At 45.1% G+C, this 16,525-nt stretch overlaps 1 protein-coding gene across 5 annotated transcripts in view; it reads right to left on the reverse strand.

The window, feature by feature from the left end:
• The window catches only part of LOC146348622 (synaptotagmin-2-like), a 100,007-nt gene extending 91,647 nt beyond the window's left edge, over window positions 1–8,360 (reverse strand). For 3 of the 5 annotated variants that reach the window (XR_014789935.1, XR_014789934.1, XM_084848358.1), the window contains exon 1: window positions 7,725–7,934. The gene's annotated coding sequence lies outside the window, so the exon portion shown is untranslated. Of the gene's footprint in view, window positions 1–7,724; window positions 7,935–8,277 lie in introns of those variants that run through there. The other 2 variants (XR_014789936.1, XM_084848359.1) reach the window with 1 other exon arrangement.
• Window positions 8,361–16,525: the final 8,165 nt, after the last annotated feature.

Below are 16,525 nucleotides of genomic sequence, written 5' to 3' on the forward strand. Positions count from 1 at the left end.
AGCCCTAAGATGTACCCTAAGATGGTTAGTCACAGAAGCAACCAGAGGGGAGGCAACACTGGATGTAAGCCTAAGTGGTGCCCAGGCCCAGGCCCTTGTGTGAGATGTGAGAGTTTTTGAACCGACCTGAAACAGTAACCATAGTGCAACTTTTGATTTATATGCAACTGGAAAATTGTCAAGGAGGTCCAACACAGTCCTATTTGACCTCAAAAGAGTAAACTTCTCTAAAATGAGGGAACTGGTTAAAAAAAAAAGGTTGAAAGAAAAAGTCAATAGGGTCAAATCTCCCCAGAATGCTTGGGGCTTACTCAAAACCACAATAATAGAAGTTCAGCTAGAATGTATACTGCAGATCAGGAAGGGTAGCGCCAAGTCCAAGAGGTCACCAGCATGGTTAGCAAGCAGTGTCAAGGAAGCCATTAGAGAAAAGGCAGTTTCCTCCAGAAAGTGGGAGTCTTGCCCAATGGAAACCCTGGTGAACCTTGGGATTCTACTAAAAAGCAAAGTAGATCTAGCAAGACTGAAGTCTGCCCTCCCCTGCTCTAAGCTGTCTTATACCAGTCAGACCAAAAAAACACATTTAGTCAAGTGCTGTTAAACCCAACTGCTGCTGTCAATTGGAGTTAACAGTACTGGAAAGAGCAGTTCTCCAGGTAATAAGGTAAAGGTCAGCCCTTCGACATAAGAACCTTTAATTAGAGATGGATGTGTATAGTTGCCTTATGCCAAGTCAAATCACTATTCCAACTGCCAGTGGTCTTTCCTAGGCCTGCTACTGAGAGAGACCCTTTAGGTCAGGGGCGCATAATCTCAGGCCTGGGAGCCAAATCTGGCCTTCCTGGGGTCCCAATCTGGCCCGCTGGAGTTCCCCAAATGGCCACGCCCTCTTCTCCTGTCCCCAACCACTGATCATTTTATAGTTTCCTGGCTTTTGTACAGTTTCTTCCATTCTCTCCTAAGTCTTAGTTAATGGCAGTAAGAGCTTTAAGGTAAAAATGCTGGGGGCGGGGTTGTATTTTTGCTCCACCCCTTTTGCCTTTCACATAGCCCACCACTGGAATGCAACCCCCAGCTTCTCCGAAATTCAGCCCTTCCTTGGGCTGAAGGAGGTTCTGTACCCCTGCTTTAAGTGAAGGTGCCAGGGTTGAACACAGGAACTTCTGCATGTAAATGAGGTGCTCTGCCATTGAGCTATGCTGAGAACTGGACATTTATATCCCAAAAAGCATGTGTTCTTCTAGCTGTGCTCAATGCACACGAGGAAGTGTTAGCAACAGAAACAACAACTGGTGTATCCTATAAAGAAAGGAAGGCAGTGCACCAGCCCTCAGTCAGTAGTCCTTTTTTATTACACATCCAGCATTGCCAGTTACTTTGCTATCAGCATTGTGCAATGTGGTCTGCCCTGCATCTTCTAATATTCAAAAGTTGACAACAGTTTTCCCTTCCCTTAAATTACAGTATAATCTTATACTCAGACTTCAGTCCCATTGTATTCAGTTGGGTTTACTCCCACATAGATCTGCACAGGATTTCAGCCTCAGAGTGAATAGGATTGTAGACTCAGCACACTTACCCAGGATAGGTTTCACTGAAGTCAGTGGGAAATATTTCAGAGTAGACATGAACACAGTTGCACTGTTAAGAAGTTCTTTTTTTCACAGAGTAGCATGCTGTAACTATAGGGTTAATCCCCTCCTTTTGTTTAAAAGCTTTCTTTCTTCTCCATGTAAAGTAACACCAATGTTCTCTCTCCTAATTTGGTGCTACAGGGCAATGTACTTTTTGGCTCTCCACCCTATATATGTATCCTCTGGGTTCAGTCTTATAAGTCACTGCATTAGACAACGTACAAGACTATCTGAGCTGTATATTGTTAGGTAAAATGCGACCTAAACCTAGTGTATGAATGGCTTTAACAAACTCAGTATTACAGTTTATCTCTCAAAATAATACAAGTAAGTAAGACTATTCAAGTTTTACGAGGAATGAGGTTTCAGTTGCTAACAGTGTGCATGAAAAAGAGCACCTGGTTTAAATTATGATGCGTGTATGAAGCTAAATGTTATATATTTTGCTATAAATTTGGTTCTATTATAGTGCTGGTGTTCCTAAAATGAAGTAAGACTCAGTCTTACATAATGTTTCTTTCATGTTATAACTTCTATACTACTCACTCTGACCAATTTTATAGGCTTTGCTAATATTATTTTATGCTGACTTTTACAAACATTTCAGAGCGTTAACGTTATGAACATCCACAGAATAGTTTTTATACCAATATGTTAAGTGAATCGTGCATACAAGTCAGAGTTGCCCCCAAAGGAGAAGTCTGATTCAGAACACTTTGGGCCCCAATGAATTGCTTCTGGTTTACTTTTCAGGACCCATCGTGCAGAATTCTAGTACAGAGGAGCTGTCCATTCAGCTGTACCCTTCATGACTGATGTTAGCAAATACATCCTAATCACTGGTGTAATGGAGCCAGAGCACACAGGGACACAGCCCTGGCACTTTTTTTAATAGCAGGGATGCTGGCGTTATCTGGCACCCCACTCAGACTTCCCTGTTCCCTCTGAGCTTAGCTGCAATCCTCACAGGAGCTGCAGAGAAATGAATTCCAAGCAACAATATATTGCTCCCTATTGTAATACAAGGTATTTGATTTGGGGGTAACTTGGTCTTGAACGGGCAGTTAAGACCCATTAGCTTTACCAAAGACTAGCTCCTGGTGGAAATGAAAACTGCTAGAACTGGTTTGTTGATATGGATCAACACAGCTGCCTGGATTTTGGACTCTCCTGGGCGGGTGAGGGCGTAGCTATATAGACTGTCACAATGAGAGCCTGCACTTCAAAATTTACCACAACACCACTGATCCTAGTGTAGACAGCATAACTACATTTCTACTTAAGGGGAGGGGGGTGTTACTCAACCCCTCTCAGGCAGTGCAGCAACATGAGAGAAGGCCACAAGGGGACATTGCACAGGCCCACCCTCCTGTCAGACATACATTCAGAAGCTCTGTGAAGGGTCTCTATGTGCTTACAGATGTCTGTGCACAGAACCCCTCCACATGAGGGGGTATCTTAATTGGCTCAGGATACCCCCTTGAGTGGAGGAGCTCTGTGCACAGACATGTGTAGGGCCCCTTCATGGATCCACTGTACAAGGGTGAGGCAGGAGCATACATCAGAGGCAACGGGCAAGGCTAGTCTGTGCAACCATGAAAAAATACATTCTTTCAATGCATGAGGGAGGTTCAGTGGACTCCCCTTTAGTCAGGCATGAATGAGATAAAAACTACTGATCCACTGGCAGCTTTATATGATCCTACTTGCTGTCTTTCCTCCTAAAGAAATTGGGAGTTTTATTACTAGCATCAGCATCACTTAATTTTGAAGGGTTTTTTTTCTGGTCTGGAAAGGACAGAGGAGAAAAGGCTAGAAGCCAAAGCAACCACAAGTGGGTGCCCTCAGCTCTGAGCTCCTGTTTCTCTTAAGACAACTTAGTTCAGGTTCATCTCACCTTCATGAATAAATGCACAGACCACAGATGTTTTGGTGAGCTGCACAGCTTGCATTAATGCAGTTTTCTGAGACCCTCCATATCATTTACATATCTTATGTAAACAGAGGCCATATCCAGCATTCCTGACCTTCAGAAAGGTTTTTTTTTAATTGCTAGTAGTCCCTACTCCAGAATATTTGAGCACTTCCTAATTAATCCAGCTCTCAACCTCCCAGGACAAAGGCTTTATCCAGCCTTCCCCAAGCTAGATATTTTGGACTACAATACCCATAAGCCCTAGCCAGCATGGCCAATGGTCACAGATGATGAGAGCTGTAATCCAAACCATCTGGAGGACACTAGGTTGGTAGGGAAGGTTGCCAGGGTATCCTCATCTTGTAGAAGGGGCACAAGGCACAAATGACTTGCCCAAGGTCATTCAGCCAATGAGCCATGGAACCAAGGGCACATTTATTTCATTTTATGCATTTAATACATTTATACCATGCCATTCAGGTCAAGAAACCTTCCCAAGGTATTGAGGCTCACAGTTCCTTAACTCTATGCATTAGCTATCACATTAGGCTGAAGCTGTAGACAGACCCAGAAGAGTCACAAGAGAATTACTAAGGGGTACATGAGTCAGGAGAATAGACGAAAACTTTAGATTTCCCATAAATAAGCATGAGACTTTGGAGAGTTTTATTACAGTTCTTAGCCACATCTGTCCAATTCTGCTTGCTGAAACTGCTAATTTGAAAAAGCCTCCCAGTTTTCCATGCTGTCTGATGGTAAATGTCGTTTCAAAAAATGAAAAGAGGTGAAGTTAGCCGAACCAGGCAATAACAGGAGCACTGAAATAGACTGGTTTCATACAGTTTGCATATTTACTCAAAAGCAAGCCCCGCTGTATTCAATGAGGGAAAGTGGAGCTCTCTCCCTTCCATATGAGCTGGCCAGCACATTAAAATCTGCCAGAGAAGCTTTCCTCCCGCCACATCCCTTCTCTGTAGTCACACCTAGGCTGTGGAACTCTCTACAGAGGGCCCCCCTTGATGGTTTTCCACCCTCTTGTGAAGATCTTTTCATTTCAACATATCTTTGGCTGAAGTGTTGATCATTTTAACCTTTTTGAATTTATCTCAATGACTCAACACTCTACCTCAGCCTTCCTCAACCTGGCGTCCTCCAGATGTATTGGGATGGCAACTCCCACAATTCCATGAAGTAGGAGTCAAAATTAAGTCCCATCTTATGCAGAGTTAGGCATGCCCAAACCCATTAAAGTCAAGGGGTTTTGGAACACATATCTCTGTAAAGGTATCTCTGTAAAGGATTGTGTTGCAATTAACCTCATCCTACTGTTAGAATTGCTACCCATTTGTTCCCACAGTAAGCCAATCAAAGCTATTTGTAGTTTTCATATTAGTCACTCAGTAAAGCTTGCAGACTAACAAGCAGCCTAAGCCCTGTTCTGATCCTACCTTAATTTCAATAAGGTTGAAATCAGGAATTATTTTTAGGTCTAATGTGACCAGGTCAGCTACAAAACCCATAAATTTCAAAACACTGCTGAACTTGACAGTGTTTATTGTTCTTTTCTCTTGACTATGGGGAATTAGATGTTGGCAAGGCTCAACTGGTTAACATTTACGCAGCACCTTAAGACCCTTGGAGCAAAGATGCTATTGGCAGAGCTTCCACTGGTGCAGGGAGCTATAATGGAATATAAAAAGGTAAAGGTGTCCCCAACCAGTCGTGTCCGACTCTAGGGTGCGGTGCTCATCCCCGTTTCTAAGCCGAAGAGCCAGCGCTGTCCGAAGACGCTTCCGTGGTCATGTGGCCGGCATGACTGAACACCGAGGTGCACGGAACGCTGTTACCTTTCCCGCCGAGGCGGTACCTATTTATCTACTTGCAATTTCTTGCTTTCGAATTGCTAGGTTGGCAGGAGGTGGGACTGAAGACGGGAGCTCACTCCATCACGCGGCACTCAGGTCTCAAACTGCTGTCCTGCCGACCTTCCGGTCTGCAATTCAGCGTCTTAACCACTAAGCCACCGCGGCCCCTTATAATGGAATTTATCTCTATGCAAAGGATGTGTACCATAAACTCAGGGCACATTCTCATGAACAGCAACACCTCCAGGGTACTTTATCCCCAAGTGCTTTGGATTAACAGCAGTAGTTTGGCAGCTTCAGCTTTAACTCACCACTGCTCAAGATGGAGCATCTCTTGGATAACTAACAGGCTCAATGGAAGATGCAGATCCAGGCTCAGCACTGGCTGTAATACAGAGCAGCACCCTTCTATTCTTCCAGACCCAGGACTCCCCTTTATTAAGGGATTCACGTTTAATTTTCTATGAGGATAAAACTTTATGTAGATTTCTCTCTCACCCTCCTTTTCTCCCAACTGCTTTCCACAAAAGTGTCATGACACTGCTGTGTGGAATGTGATCCCACAATTGTTCATGGGCACCTATTGGCTAGTGTCTACAGCATCACTGGTGACATACAACTCCTTTTCCACCCCTTATCAATGACATTTTGTACACTTTTACAAAATGGATTACTTTTAACATGCATTGTCTTCTCCAGAGGGAGACTCCTTCCATGTGTAGCATTCCCACTATGTGGGAATATTCGCAGAGGCTTTTAAAAGAGAGACAATAAAATATTTGCAAACATCAAGCAAGATGACATCCTCTTCTCTGCAGAAATTTAGTTTTTCTTGTGAACTTTCTTCCCATCTTTTAAAATAATAGTGCTAGGCTTAAAAAAAAATCCCTCTCCCCAGTACTGGTGTGCATCTCTCCTGCACATGACTTCTGTATTTAAACACACACATACAAAGCTGGTCTACTGCAACATGGCTGCTACCTTTTCTCTGCAGCAAGGATTTCCCCCATCCACTGCTGGGGTGGGGGGAGAGAACTGTGCTGCTAGTACTGGATCAGGGCTGGCATCTAGGAAAAGTTCCCCACAGAGAGAACCCAATACATCCCATTAAAACAAACCAAAAGCCTCATTATTTCAAGCAAACCAAGACTTTGAGAGCCCCCATTCTTTTTTCAAACAATTTGGCCACTGGGGATCGCAGGGCTCTTGTACAACACTGAATCCGAAAAGCACCTCAAGATCCACTTAGGTAGCAGCAAGTCTTCCTCAGATAACAACCCACCCAGTCTGGTCAGGAATTCTCAGAGGGTTGCCTGGTTCTTTCTGCCTCAGAGCTTAAATCCTCCAACATTTACAATGCATTTGAGCATGTACAGAGTATCAACACACACTGCCCAGCCAAACAACCAGGTAGAGCCATTGTAAAGGCTTCAAAGTCATAGAGAAAGCGTTTCTCTTTTAGAAATAAACCAGTGAAGTTGTTAAATGCAATTAAAGACAAAAAATTGCCTTGCTGTTGTGTGGAGGCTGGTGGCTCCGATTTCGGTGGGGCTGTGCTTCCTTTCTGGGTTTTACTCAGAAGCAGGCAGAACTCTAATGGAGCTACCCAAGGTGCTGAACCCACCAGCCTCCACTGCCCCCACCCCATCCCGTCTGTTTGATCTTTGTGCTGCGGAGTTTCCACCCTCAACTCCACACCACTTCTTTTCTAAAGAGGCTCCCGAGTGGCTCGAGCCGTTGATAAAGCCCCCGTCTCTTATTGCAGATAACCAGTGGTGGAACGGAACGTGCACTCTGCATGTACTCAGAGACACACTTCGTTTTCATTTTGTCCCAGGGCTGAGCCCCCCCCCCCCCCCAAACCGCTTTCCGAACTCAGCCGTAGCTGCTCTCTCCCCAAGGACGTCTTGCTAGGCATGCCCGGGGCTGCTTCGCCCTGCCGGGGAGGCGCCTAGAGCTTCTGCAGCGCGGGCCGCCCTCTGCAAACTTTCGCCGCAGAGGCTGCCGCACACCCAGGGACGCGGAGCCAAGGCCGGCCCGTATCCCTTTCCCTCCCCCCGGATTTCCTGGGCGCGCGCGGCGCGCGCCATTAGCCACCCCGTGTAGTTAATCCCCTCGCCTCGCCCTCGGGACTTTCTCCAAGCCGGTTTGCGCCGCGGGCGTGGCGGGCGCAGAGAGCGCGAGCGAGCACCGCGCTGGCGGTCTGCTGCGCTTGTGCTGGCGCCCGCCGTGTGCTGGGGGATTCCCTCCCTCCGTCCCTCTCGCGGGGTGTCCACCCCAGGCCACGAGGCGCCGGCGCTGCAGCCTTACCGGGCGGCGGGCGGGAATGGCTGGGCGCTGCCCCTCGCGCTCACCGCCAGCCTGGACGCCGCAGAACTTGGGCTCCTCGGAAGGCTCCCATCCAGGCGGCAGATGCGGCGGGTCCTCCCGCCTTCCCTCTGCAGTAGTACAAACACACCGCGCGCCCCCCTCGCTCGTGCGCCGGCTCTCCCGCTCTCAATTGACATGCCTCTCACATCCGGCTGCATGCGACGCGGACGGGCCCGGCCCGCGCCTCTGGGGGGCGGGGGGAGTCCCAAAGGCGGCCTCCTGGCCCAAGCAAGGGCGCGTGCTGCACCTCCGGGCCTTTCCTCGGCCCCTCCCTGGCAGAGAGAAGCAAGTTGGAAGCGGGCGCGGGGGGAGCCAAGCAGGAGCCCGGGCGTTTTGCGGCCTGAAGAGAAGCAGCAAACGCTCCTGTCCCGCACGCCACAGCCAAGGTCTCTAGTACGGGCCAAGTTATTTTGGCGCCTGAGGCAGAAAATCGTCCTACAAGTGCCTTTCCCTGGGAGTAAGCATGCAATAGAAATGAACTGAAGTCACTAACCATTCGCTTCCCTGCCCTTTCATGACTCCCCACATGAGCCGCCTGAGGCCTCCTCAGCAGTGGAGGCTGGTGACTCCGGTGTCAGTGGGGCTGTAAATCCACTCTGGGTTTTAGTCAGAACTCTAAAGGAGCTATCCAAGGTGCTGAACCCAGAGTGGATTCACAGCCTCACTGACACTGGAGCCAGCAGCCTCCACTGCACCTCAGTGTACCCTAAAGGGCCGTGGTCCTCAGAATCCAAGGTTGCGGCTTAAATTGCCCCCCACCCTCTTGGGTCTTAGAAAGGGTGTAAAGACACCTTTTAAAAAAAAGTTAACCTTTTAAACTGCGTGATTGTTTTAATGTGTTACTGTTTTTTTTAACGTACTTATTAAGGTTTTATTGTTTTAAATTGTGCACCACCTTGATAGTTTTGTAGCAAATAAGGCTGTATATTAATAATAATAATATCAATAATAATAATAATTGCTCTGCCCTCAAGTGTAATGTGAGATTTGCTGGCAGGAACAAGTTCATTTTTTGGAGGGTTCTTCCTCAGAGCATGTACATAGCACATTTCTTTTGCCATGAAATTAACTACTTTTAGTTAGAAAAGTTGGATATCATATAACAATTTTATTACGGTCATAGACCAGCAAGGGTTGGATATAAATATATTAAAATTTAAAAATAATAACCATGGTTTGTGTATTTGGGATTGGGAGCCCAGCTGTCAGGTCAGAAACGGTGACCTTCGCAGCAAAACTTTAAGCATGTTTACTCAAAAGTAAGGCCCACTGTGTTCAATGGGGCTTACTCACATGTAAGTGTGCATATTAGGATTGCAGCCATTCCATTATGCTGCCTTGCATTGAGCACTATTTTAAGTTAGCACAGAAAAAAATGGTGGTGTGAATCACCTTGTGTGTGTTTTTTAATGTTTAAGGTGCAATCCTATGCATGTTTTGACAGAAAAAAGTCCTACAGCTCCGAGCATTCCCCAGCCAGTTATACTAGTTTGGGCATGCTGGGGATTATAGGACTTTTTTCTGTATAAACATGCATAGGATTGCACTCTAAGCTACATGTTATATCACAAGCAGTGAGCCCATGGAACATGGTTCATATTTTAAAATTGCAAACCATTATTATTTTTAAATTTCAATATATTTATATCCCACTTTTCTATATAAAACTCTATACAGCAGATCTCAGCAGAATGATAATGCCCCACAATTGGCATGCCACTGAGTATGTGTAACATCAGCTTTACACATGCACATGTGTGTTGGGACAATTGGCCATCAGGAAGAGGTTACGGGTATCCTAAAAGAGAAACCATTATGTATAGCTGGGTACAGCCTCTCATAAGAAGTAGGCATGACTGTGGCTGCCTACCATTTTCTAGTTTCTGTATACCAGTGTCTCTTAACCCAGTTGTCCCTTGAGAGATTGTGGTTTGGCCAAGGTCATCCTGTGAGCATCAGGCTGAGTTGTAATTTGAACTCAAGTCTCCCATGACTTTATCAACTCATCATTAACCCCTTAAGTAATCAACTGAGGGCAGTTGCCGGTAAGATGTGCATTGGATTATGAATGTGTGAGCTCTGTTAGGAGTTGCTGAGTGAATGCAGCAACATAGATAAATTTACAACATTGGTTTCAGTTGGATGGCTCTTTTAGTTATGTAACCCACATGTATATTATGGACTATGCTGAATGATGGACTTTGCTGGGGTCTCCAATGTAATGCCCTTGTTTTTTATTTTATTTCTTAATATTGTTTTTAAATTCCCTTTTTCCCCACTGGGAGGCTGGCATGCTGCAAAGTGAAGAGTTGCAGCATTTGGGTTGAAATGAGTAGTTTTGTGTTTTGGAGCTCAGACCCCACCTATTCCTTGTACTTAGGTTCTGGGATAAATGACTTTTCTTTTAGTCTCATCAGTTTGCCTTCTGGGAATGCCTATCATGGTACCCATTTTTTGAGTATGCAATCTCCCCTCCCCGCCGCGCACACACACACACACACCATGGCAGCTATTTTGTGAGAGTCTCAGCATTCCAAATGTGCCTACTGACCCAAACAGGTGGGAGACTCCTGGGCTATAGGACCTTTCTGCATATACTCCGTAGAGAACTGAGTGTGGGGCACCCACCATTATGGGCAGGGAGCGAGGAATAAAAAGGAAAGCAGGTTCCATCCTCCGTGCAGTTAAGAGCAGTGGCTAAAGTAGAAGAAGCATCCAGCAAATTCCTTTCTGTTAGGCCCTGAACCCCTAGGAGCAGGGCTTGGAACTGTCAATTCTGTGTGAAAGAGACTGGCAGCCATTTTCTCAAGAAGGTTATTCTGGAGGGCGGTGAGTGAAGCGAAGATCCAACCTGTCTTCATAAAGCAGCAAGATAACGCAGCAAACAAAGTTGCAAGAGAAAGAGGGAGCTGTAAAAGAAAGACTGACTTAAGTGGATGGTATTTAAAATTTGCTTTGGGGCTCATTTTGATTTAACAAGTACTTAAATGGGAAGCTATTGTATTAAGTAAATGTCATTTGCCTTTGCATAGATTGCTCTGCAGTGAATCCCTCTAGAGCAGACCTTTCCAAAGTGTGTGTGTGGACACATTAGTGTGTCGCTGGCAGTGTGTAGGTGTGTCACGTGAAAATTGTGCAGAATGGCACCGCGGAGTTTGCTTCGCTTGGTCCCTCCCCCGGACCGTCCTAAAGCAGCTAATGTTAAAGCAGCTTAGCTGCTAAGGCTTAGGTGCTTTAACATGAGCTGCTTTAGGATCATGTGGCATCTTGATGCATGATGCACGTGATTGGCGGTGTTGGAGCGGTACGGTGAGGAGTGTGGTAACGCTGGCTGCACGAGGAGTGTGGAGAATTCGAAGTTAGCAGAGCAATTAGACGAGCAATTTGCAATCAGCTCGGGCGAGAGGCTTCCCCACATCCTCGGTGCGGCTGTAGGGTAGCGGGGTAGAACAACGGCCCGCTGGACGCCCCCAGAGCAGGGAGGGCTGAGCTGGGCAGGTGAGGAGCTTTGAGCCTGCGCTCCCCAGAAAGGTAGAGGCGCGGGGCGAAGAAGGGGGAAGGGAGGCACTGCCCTGGGAGCAGAGCTTGGCCGACATCGGCGTGGAGAAGTGGCAGCGGCCACCAGCCCTGCGTGGTTTTGGGCGTGCCCTTCGCGGACGTCTGCACCGCGCTGCCACGCAGCCAGGCCAAAGTAACACACAGGTGGAAACGCCACCTGGGACTGCACCGAGCGGGCCGTCCGCCATCTTGGCCAGTCGGAACGGAGCTCAATTGATTTCTGCCATTTATTTTTATTTTTACTCTGCTGTAATTGTGGATTAACCACCCACTGGCAGTGTACCACCGGAGAGTGCTGGAACTGGACTCTGGACATAGGCATTGCAAATATTTACAGCAGTATAGCCTTGTAGTGAGACATATATATTTACAACATTTTTGTTGGACTTTTGCTTCTCTACTTCATGTGTTTTTGCAGCTGAGCTCCTACCTGGACCTGGAAATGGTAAGTAGTTATTGGTGTTATTCAACTTTTTAAAATTCTTGCACATATTTACATACTGTTACTCATAAATGACAACAATGTATGTTATTATCTTACAAATCATATATTTTTAAAAATATAAATGAAAGGTTTTCATGAGATATGTTGTATCCCCATACATTTCGTTAATACAATTTATGTATGTGTCCGTATCTCTTATAACGGGTTAGTTTAACCTCCAGTTTGCTAGTAAAACTGAGTTACCGTGTCACGAAATGATGCATGTCTAAAAAGTGTGTCACCAACACGAAAAGTTTGGAAAGCTCTGCTCTAGAGACCCTGTTCTTAAAATCTTTCATTTAGAATACATAAAAAGTAGATTGGAAAAGATATACTTGGTTACACACACACACGTACACACAAATAAGTGTGGATACATGTCATGGAAAAGAAGCAGGAAAATGCTTCCCATTGTTTTTGCTAAGCAAAAATGGACACATATGGGTCGCTGCAAGCATACGCACATTTGAGAGTAAGTTCTTTGAACTTTGTGTTTCCATGAAAACTTGTATAGGCTTGGGCTATACGGCTGTGATCCTATGTACACTTACTTGGGAGTATGCACCATCAAACACAGTGGAACACCCCTGAATAAACATAAAAGATTGTCCCCTGGATTCTCTTGCCTGCTACAATTGCAGCAGAGGAGCACAAAAGGCCAGACTAGCACAAAAGGCCAGACATTGTGTGCAAGGCAACAATAACTCCCATCCAGTTTTGGAACACCAGAGAAGATGCTGGAAATGATAAGCAACCAGGCAGGAATATCCAAATGGACTATATCTGGGAGACATGTCATCAGTGCCTTCTGAAAATAGGACAGTCTGTTCTAATCCTCCTCAACATCCAGAAAAATTGATTTCAATTGATTTTTGAAAATAATTGATAATGCAATAAGGGGGAGAAATATAGCTAATGCTATAAGGAAGCTAGGCATGCTGTAAAACCGCCTAGCTCAAGATGTACAGCTACAGAAGGAGAGGCCATTCCAAACTGCCATTGATTTGATCATAAGCTAATTGATTCTAGCCAAGGTCTCTCTCATCTCTGAGACACAGATTCTGTTATCAAGCCTGGCATTAGTTTTTGCCTGAACCTACACCACTAATTTAACAAGAAGCAAATTACAGGAGTATAATCCTGTAGTTCATAAGTCTTCTGATGTTAACTTCTCTGTGCCTTTTGCAAAACGGGGAAAAGTTCTCACTTGCATTAGTATCACTTCATACAAAAAACTCCAAGGAAAGGAATATTTTCCTTGTAAAGCGTAAAAAATGAGAACTAACACCTACACTTGTGTGTGCAACCTTAATTCTATGCCATCTTTTATTTACCCTATGTATTCAATGAGGCATAGAAAAATGGCACATGATCCACATTAGCACAACATAAGATTCATGTATAAGGAATTCTCATTTATAGATGTATACTAGCTCATTCTCTTCCTGCCCTCCCCACCATTCTGCATCAATTTGATTGCGGTATATTAGTGTGCGTGAGTGAAACTTTGCAAGAATGGGTTAGCATTAGAATTTTTCCTCTCAGGGTTTTTCTACATGAGGCTGTTAATTCACTGTATCTACTTTCAGTTTTGTCACAGAACTGAGATCTGAGCACTACATAAGCGTTTCCTTTCTTGCTTTTCTGCTACATAACCTCTAGGTGACACTGTGGTATAGCAGAATAGTGCAACTACACAAGTGGAAAAAATGTTTTCTTTCACTTTCACAAATAATACCACATTTTTGCTGCTCTAAAAAATACTTGCCAAAAGTGCTCTTTAACAACAAAAGCAAAACTGGAGGGTTATGGCATCACCTAAAGAATCTGTAAAGAACTGCGAGTAGGGAATGACAAGCACATAATAAATTCCTTGTGTAGAAAAGCTCTCAGATTCTTTGCCTATTATCTTGGCTGCAATCTTTCCAGATCTTCCAAACTCAGTAGCTGTGTTCAGGTGTTTGCCTGAACGCATGAGGGCTTAAAGTGGGTAGATTGTTTGGGCTGTGCACGGTGACCCTGCCCCCTATGTCTCCGTGCACATAGGGTCCATGCCCCTTAACCTTGATAAGGCAGGGTTCCCAATCATGTGGAGAGTTCTACTTGCGTTTAACGCAAGTAGAGCTCCTGCTCAGACCTTGCTGATTCAATGCAGCAAGGTCTAAAATGAGGGGGGGGGGGGCAGCATGCACTGCCCTGACTCTCTATCCACTTTAAGCCCTCACAGATTTAGCCAAATGCCTGAACAGGACTAGTGGATTAGGCTGAACCTGTGCCCAAGAATGGATGTGAGGGCCTACAGGTTAAGGGACCATAGGTAGCTCAGTAACAGAGTGCAAGCTTTGCATGCAGAAGGTCACAGGTATGACTTCAGGCACCTCCAGTTAAAGGCAGTGGAGGCTGGTGGCTCTGATTTTGGTGGGGCTATGATTCCATTCCACGTTTTAGCCAGAACCAGCCAGACCTCTAAGGGAGCTATTCAATGTACTGAAACATCCCCGCAATGGGTTCAGCACCTTAGATAGCTCCTATAGAGTTCTGGCTGGTTCTGACTGAAACCTGGAATGGATTCACCAGCCTCAATCGTTTAAAGGGGATCTTAAATAGAAGGACTGAGAAAGATCTGTGCCTAAGATCTTGGAGAGCAAATGCATTCTTTGTAAACAGCGCCTGCCTAAATGGATCAATAGTCCAATTCATTAAGGAAGTTTTTTATGTTATTTCTGCAGTATAAAACAAAAGAGCAGTACATTGTATCCATAATATTTCCGCCATAAACCAGGTTTCCTAGCAAAATTAATCCAGAACCTTGGTGATTATATTCTTCTATCCTAAATTCTTTTTCAGATCTTCTTGGCCTTCCTGTTTCATAACCAACTCAGAGTTGTTGCTGTTGTTGTTGTAATAGGCAATACTGCAACTTGTCTTTGGGTTCATACTAACCTATGTTATAAGCTTCATCATAGCTGGCCCCTACTTCACAGTGAAACATGAAATGCACAGTAGAAACGAGCCTTGAGAGAACAGGAATTTTGGCTGCCAAACACCGGCTCAGCTCAATTTCTGAATCTCTGTGTAGTCATAGATGAAACACTGTTGCCCCCGATCGAATTAACAGACTACATATCCTTCACAGAGATTTGATGGGAACCTAAGAATTGTATTTGAATCCACCCACAGCATGCTCCACATCTCTTCCTAAGTAGGGGGACTGGAATCACTCCTGATCTTCCTGTTATATCCATTCATTCATTTATTACATTTCTATACCACCCAATAGCTGAAAGTCTCTGGACAGTTTACAAAGATTAAAACTTTAAAAATACATTATAAAAACCATTTACATACAAACATATAAACAGACAGCACACACAGAGGCACATGTATATTAAAACAATTTAAAACAATCAACAATAAGAATAATCCAGGACCTGATTAAAACTTCATCGTATGCTGCCAAATGCCTGGGAGAAGACGTTTTTAACCTGGTGCTGAAAAGTTAACCATGTTGGCACCAGGTGGGGCTCGTCAGGGAGATCATTCCATAATGCAGGGCCACCACAGAGAAGGCCCTCTCCCTTGTTGCCACCTTCCAAGTCTCCTTTGGAAGAGGCACTTGGAGGAGAGCCTTAGATACTGAACATAGTTCATGTCGGGAGAGGAGCTCCATTAGGTATTGTGCTCTTGAGCCATGTAAGACTATTAAAAACATGTATATAACACACTGCAAGTGTTCACATCACATACAATACTGTAGTATTCCTTACAGCAGCCCCATAGGGTAGGCTACTGTTATTATACTCATATTGCAGGGAAAGTTGCCTAAGGTCAGTTAGTGGATTTGTGCCTGAGATGAGATTTGAACCAAGGACTTCCTGGAGCACAGTTCACACAGTTATGCCATTACAGCACACCAGTTCTTGCTGATATCCCCCCCACCCATCTGAGCTGTGCTATGTGATGCACATCGCACCATACATTGGAAAACAGCTGCTGCATGGTAATTGATTCTTGCAAGGAAGGTGCATGAGGAATGCCAACATAGTTGCCAGAGGAGAGGTGACAAAATGGTGAGGAAAATTCAAGGCATGGAGTGAGTTTTCTGACCGGATCTTCCAGACTCATCACCCAGCAGATTGTTTAGGGATGAGGATATAGATACAGATATATGCAAGGCACATCCAGGCTGGCCCTGTTGGGCTGTGGAGGTGGTTAACTTCCTAATTAGAAAGCACTGGAATTGTCTTTTATTTCCCCGACTGAGCAGATGGATTAAATTGCTTGTGAAGATGACTCTTCATTTCTTGCTCTGATTACGGAGGGACTGCACTGATGTCCTAACAGCCTCTCAGGGATGGTACTTGACAAGAAGCTGAACCTGGGGATGCTTCTTCCTTTATATTTCTCTTTTTGCTAAAGCAAAATAATTCTGATCCATTCCTGCATCCCCCATCATGGATTGCTAAATGGCTGCTGGGTTTTCTTTTGTCCTGCAGAAAATGTTGCACCATGTTAACTAGTATGAATATTAACTGTTTTCATTAGATCAGGGTCAACTCCTGTTTTGCCATTCTTCAGGGCTGGCTCCTGGGCAGATGACAGTAGTGGCCCATGCCAAGGGGCCCAGCAGCTTCCCAAGGGTGCCACATGCTGATGGCAGCCCTGGCATTCCGATACTAAGAATAAACACATGCATTTT

This window comes from Heloderma suspectum, chromosome 4 (assembly GCF_057233095.1).
Source record: "Heloderma suspectum isolate Gila_16-S chromosome 4, 16-S_ref, whole genome shotgun sequence".
In the NCBI taxonomy this organism is placed as follows: domain Eukaryota; kingdom Metazoa; phylum Chordata; class Lepidosauria; order Squamata; family Helodermatidae; genus Heloderma; species Heloderma suspectum.